Raw genomic sequence first — 6296 nt, 5'->3', positions numbered from 1 at the left:
GGCACCTGCTGGCCGCGGCGCCTCACTGCACCCACCGCCCGCCGGCCGGGGGCCGAGCCCCAGCCTTCCCCCCACCGCTGGGCTGGGCAGCCCCCCGAGGGGGGTCACGGGGAGCCCCAGCACCCCGCTCCACAGGTAGGGAAATGCTCCTGCCGAGGTGTCCCGGGGGGGGGGAGCAGCCCCCACAAAGGAAAGGATGGGGCAGAGCAACCAGGCATGGGGGCAAGAGCAACCAGGTATGGGGGCAGCCCCCTAGACTAGCTCAGCCCGGGCTGCACAGGCCCTCCTGCCTTGCAGCACCCACAAGGGCTCCCATCCCACAGCACCAGACCCAGCAGACTTCCTCCTGGGCCCCCCTCATTTCCTACCCCGTGCTCCGCGCTGGCTCTCCCCAGCCCCACAGGCAGGAGGAAAGGAGGCGGGCAGCAGGCCCAGGTGGGCAGCTGCCCCCACACCCTGCCCCATGGGGTGCCCCGGCCTTGTGGAGCATCCCCAGGTGCTCCCCCAGGAGCACAGGAGCTGGCATCCCCCACCTGCATGGCTGCAACAGCAACACAGGACCTTTTTAATAGCGAAAGGGCAATAGTGACGTACCTGGTAGCCCGCCCGGCCGCTGAAGCTGTTGGCTCGCAGCATGTACAGATTATTCACCCATACAGCGCGTGGACTCCAGCCCTGATCCTCTCGCTCATGGTCTCTTCTCCCTCATTTTCAGAGGGCTCTAATGATGCTCACTTGGTGCTCCAGACTCAGGCAGCTCAATTAATTGCCGTGCTGAACGCTCGGGCCAATGAACGTATTTCCTCTGTGAGATGGAGGAAGCCCTGTCATCTTTGTCCCTGCACCACACACTGTGTTATAAGCCAGGCCTGGGAGCAATGGCGCCTGGGAGAGAGGGAGCAGGAATGGGAGAGATGTGGTCTAGGAGCCAGAGAGCACAGCCTCTAGAGCTGGCACAGGGCCAAGTGAGGGAAAATGAGGGGGAATCCCACTGTTTGAGCAAGGGAGTGCAGGACCCACTGTGCTGGCTTGCCTGGGAAAAGGGCAATCTGCAGGGAGTGACTTAAAACCTGTAAATGAAACCCAAGATGACTGACATGCGCGCACAAAAGATCTCTATCTGAGAGTAAATGCAATGTATGACCACAGACTTCACTGCAAGGGGCAAGTGGAGACACAAAGGATGAAGGGACTCACCTAAGTCTATGGCAAGGCCAGGCGGGAGGTAGAGGAGATGCTGGACTTTGTGAGCATCTCCTGCCTTCTGCTTGTTGCAGGGGACCTGTGTGCTCTGCAGGAGGACATGTAGCTCTGCCCAGCAGTGGGTCTTCCTCTCCCTCAGATGTGGGATCTGCGGGGGCTTCACCCCTGGCAGAGGCCTCCTTGGTCACAGCTTGGATGGAAGGACCCGGAGACAGAGAGGGTGCAGGCTATGCCCAGTCTGACATGGATAACCTCTTCTCTGACCAGTTTGACCTCAGTTGTAACAGCGCACCTGCACTAAGGCCATCACAGGCTGTCCAAGCTGCTTTGCTCCAGACCTGGGCTGGTGCCTTTCTGGAAACACCCCCCTGCGTGCCCCCATGCTCTCTGCAAAGCCAAGCTGCGTTCCCCAACACAGTCAGAGAGCAGATTTAAATAACAAAACATGACCAGCTGCCTTGATTTTCTGTCTCCTTTCCTGGCTGGACACCCTCAGTCCACCTGAAGCTAAACCCGGCCAAAAACATCACTCCTGAGCCACCGCGTTGCAAAAGCAGAGCTTTGCTGGGACAAAGAGCGCAAGGGGGACACGTGAGGCCAAAAGCCTGAAGAAAAGGGTTTGTTCCAGAAACCACTGGAAAGAGAGCTCTCTGCAAGCAGGGGACAGCTGGGATGGCATTGTATTCATCTCGGAAAGGGAGAAGACCTACCTCATCGAAGGCACTTTCCTTGCATCGCGACCATCGTTGTGCGTGTGACATCTCTGTGATTTTATTGATACCAGCAGCACTCAGCGCTGTCTGCAAAGTGCCTCGGTACTGCCAAGGCTCTCCTTTTTTTCTCTGCAGGTCATCTTGTGGCTCTGCCCAGTTTTTGAGATGAAAGGTGGTCAGAAACTGCTTGGGCTGGCAAGGACCCTTAAGATCTCACACGACAACCTGTGGCACACCCTGTCCTACAGGATGGACATCTTTATGAGTCTATACCATGCTTGATGATAATCTGTAATATTCATAAAGCCTCAACTCCCAGAGTCCTGGGATTAGGCAAGAAACTTGAATTTGTAGCCCCTGAAGACCGTAGAGAAAAGCTTCAGGGGGAAAAAAAACAGCTAGTAAATAAAATTTTTATATAAATCCCCTGGCATTTGCATCCAGATGCTCAATTTTTGAATGCATGCTGGTTACAGCATTGATATGAGTTATAAGGAGTCTGCAGTTTGAACTCAGTCAACAAGCGCCTGACGAGACAGCCCAGAAAACAGCCTGTTCTCCAGCAGCATCGTGTTCCAAAGAGCCGCAGGAGCCTGCCCTTTCCCCGGGAAAGCAGCCTGATTTCTCAGCAGAGCCCCACGAAGGGCCAGGCTCGCCAGGCGAGGGGGGCAGCCTGGGTGCGCACTAATGAGCAAGGCTGAAGGCTATCGATACTCCTCTGACAGCTCCCCCTCTGCCAGCCGCCGTCCCAGGCGGGCTGCAATGCCCTTTCCGAGGCACAGCGGTGAAGTTCGCGTTCAGCACGTGTACCTCGAGCGTGTCCCTTGCAAACAAGCTGACCTTTATGGCTGGTTTCAGGTCATTAATTAGGCACACTGCTTTCCATGCTTTCCACCCACCGGCTCCGGCATTGCTTCCAGGGGCCCGGGGGGAGCCGGGACCACCCTCCCCTGCTGCCTCTTGGGGAGAGGGAGCTGAGAAACATTCGTCGGATCTCAGGGCTGCTCACAGCACAGAGCAAATCACATACGGGGAAATAATCTCTGGAAGGAATCGCTATGGTAGTAAGGCTGCAAAATGTGTGTTTTGAACAAGCAGGCCCAGGAATTGTTTATTTCCAGAAGAGCAGTGAGATTATGGCAGGGAAAAAAGTAACAAGAGCTGCTCAAGGACCGAGACTTGCTTTGTGGACAGTCTGGTTCACGGTTACAGAAGCTGGACACACCTAAGGCTAGCTCAAGGCATTGCAGCACAGACTCCTGGGGGGACCACACAAAAGGGCAACCTCTAGAACAAGGTGCCAAAATTATTTCTCGGCAGAAGCTTTCAAGAGCAGCTCTGTGCCAACTGGACACAAGCCATCAAAGAGGGGAGCCTTGGGTTGGGAGCCATGGGTGCTCTGCGACCAGAGGTAAACAGCAGTCACAGTTTGCTTTGTGTTAGGAGAGCTGTGGTTTGCTCATTTGCGCTGATCTCAGTATTTGCATGTCCACAGCAGGAAGCCCTTGTTGTAGCTTTGGATTTTGATCGTGCTACTGGGTATATTTGAATAAATCAAAGCAGGGTGTCGTTCAGGAAGATTTGCTTTAGTAACTGGGCTCCACTGGGGGTAACACACTGAAATCCCATGGCTTGTGACACCCCGTAGCCTAACAACTGAACAGCCCTTCACGGCAGCTTTGAGTTGGCCAGTTTTCCCCAGGCCTAGGGCAAGCTGGTGGAGGTGCGCCCAAGTCACAGAAAAAAATGCTTTTCCCCTTTACTGTGTTAAACCCAGGAGGAAAAACACCGTAGGACCTATCAGGGGAAGAGGCACAGACCTTCTGCAGGCAAACCTGGCATTGCTGGGTGTATGATGGTGCCACTGCAAAGTAACACCAAGTAATACAGCAAGCACACCATCCATTTCCAGGGAGGTGTTTCAAATGCTGTGATTCATATTTTCCTTTTATTTTAAAAATTAATTTAAAAAAAAAATCATCAGAAGTGTGGCTGGTCTGGCCATCCCTCCAGCTGCTTTGGGACCCCAGGCACTTTTCCTCCTGCATACCCATTCAAACCCACAGCCCTTCCTTTCCCTGTCTGCCACTGCACGTGTGGGTTTGGGCTTTGCTCTTTTCATAGATCTCACAGCAACGGCTTCTGCAAAGTCATGTTTTTCAACAGAGTTTGTCTGGACTCAGCTGCTGGATGTACTTTTCCAAGTTATTTGAATAAACCAGTAGGAAACAGATAGCTGTGACAGCGGTCTGTGCTAGCACCTAATCCCCTTGCGAGCAGGGGTGCTGCTGTGATATCAGATGTTCAGAGGGGAAGGAAAGGCGGCACGCTGAATATTACCTACGGTGGCAGCTCTTCACTACCCCCCATCTGCAGAGAGCTGGCTCAAACCAGCACAAGATGGATCCTATGTGACCACCTGCTCCTCTGGCTGGTTTTTTTTGCAAACGGCTTGAAAGCTCTGCTTGCATCTCCTCATTAGCTGGCGTTCGGGTTGCCTGCCCTGTTCGGCAGGATTTTAACTGCCGGGTTTGATTGCACAGCCCTAAACCAACAGCCAAGAGAAACATTTCTGTGCTACAGATTATAGCGTGGCAGAGTTGGGGGTGAGGCTGAGACATGGGAACTGCACTCATGCGAGCCTCTGGTTTACTTATTCATTATTTTCCCTCTTTTGCTTCTGCCTGGTGTCACAGTGGCCTCTGCGACATTAAAGGCTTGTTTCATCTCTGCAGGAGGAATGATGCACAAGAAACCTCCCCAGCTGTCTGCATGTCACTGGCCTTGTGCCTCTCAGGCACTTCATGCCTAGGGGAGAAAGGGAGAGAGAAATGTGCATTTTCTCCCTGTAGCATCCACAAGTACATACACGCATGTGTTCCTCCATGCTGAGCACAGGCAAGTGTGTTTTTACGCAGTCCAATTTTCTTTATCCAGTTCCCTAGCTGGGAATCCTCCCTCCTCACTGCATCCTGCAACATGGCTAGAACTAAATACCTGTGGGGCCATCCCTCAGTGGAGTGGAGCAGCTCCATCCCGCTCCCCAGGCTTTCCGTCCTGCTGGCTCACAAGATGGATCCCCCTGAAATTAGCCAATAAGGGCAGAAACATAATAAAAAACAAACCCAACAGACTATGGACCATCCCTAATATATTACAGGGACCTTCTGTATCACCGACCATCAGTCCCTCACTCAGGGGACTGACTCACTGCCTCCCATAAAACCCTTTACCAGCCTACGATGGGCTTTTCCATACATATGGGACCATATAGCCAAAACACAGCGAAAACACAGCCAAGTCCTTCCAGCCCTGGCCAGAGCAAGGGAAGGCAATACCTCCTCACCCTCTGGCACTACTCCCTCCCAGAGGTTGCCCACACACAGCCCTGCTCCAGTGGGCGCTCCCTGATCCGCTCCAGTGCAGAGGCAGCCGGCTCCCTCCTGCAGCGATGCCCCAGCGAGCAATAACTGAGCCAGCAGCATTGCCATGCTCCCGGTGCCGGGGCCAGCAGGGCACCGCCATCAGCTGCTCCAGCCAGCCACAAAGGGAACAGCTGTCCAAACCTGCACCACAAGCAGAGGCAGTACAGAAGTGGCCAGAAGGGATTTTCTAACCAGCTTTTCAGAGGAAGAGCAGGTAGTCCTGGGCATGTGGAGAGATGCCCGGGCCAGCGTTCAGAGAGGAGAAAGGTTGGGCACCGCTAACTTTCCTTGTAACCTTCCCTAAATGAAACTAATCAAGTTTCTGCAGCTCAACAAGTTACCTTTCATCAGCAGAGCCAGCCCACATTTAAGGCAAAAATTGAGGCTGCCTCACTTTAAAGCATTTAATTTCCCAACTGGGAGAGGTTAACGTTCAATTACTCAGCTGAGAAGTAACTCATTCATTCAAGTTTCACTCCGTAGGGCCCGAGCACACGTGTCTGCCCTTTCCCTCCCCGTTCTTCACCATCTCTGAGACTGACACAGTGACGCTACCTCAGGGCCAGGGGCTGCAGTCAGCAATATTCATTCAATCCCTCTTGCTAAGGCAGAAGTGCCCCAGGTGAGCTGTAACTCTCTGGTTCGTTGCACGTCCCCAGCAAGCTCCTTTGGCACGGCCAGAGCAAATCTTCCAGCAAAGCAAATAGCTCTGAAGAGAGAGGGTAGAACAGAGAGCAGCCAAGCAGGGATCAAAGGTTGCAATTCCCACGTGGCAAGGTTTGGGTCTCACAGCAGGTTCAGATCATTGTGGGAAAGGGGGATTGCATCATACATCCCCTTCAAAAACCAGACCACAGCAAGCTGCTACAGCAGGAGACAGCTTTCCATGCACACTTGCATCAGGCAGGTTTGATGTCTGCGTTTAATCCAGCTTGTGTGTCTAAATGAATCCAGG

The sequence above is a fragment of the Aptenodytes forsteri genome, unplaced genomic scaffold (assembly GCF_000699145.1).
Source record: "Aptenodytes forsteri isolate BGI_AS27 unplaced genomic scaffold, ASM69914v1 Scaffold15, whole genome shotgun sequence".
Lineage (NCBI taxonomy): Eukaryota > Metazoa > Chordata > Aves > Sphenisciformes > Spheniscidae > Aptenodytes > Aptenodytes forsteri.
This window is presented reverse-complemented; position numbering follows the sequence as displayed.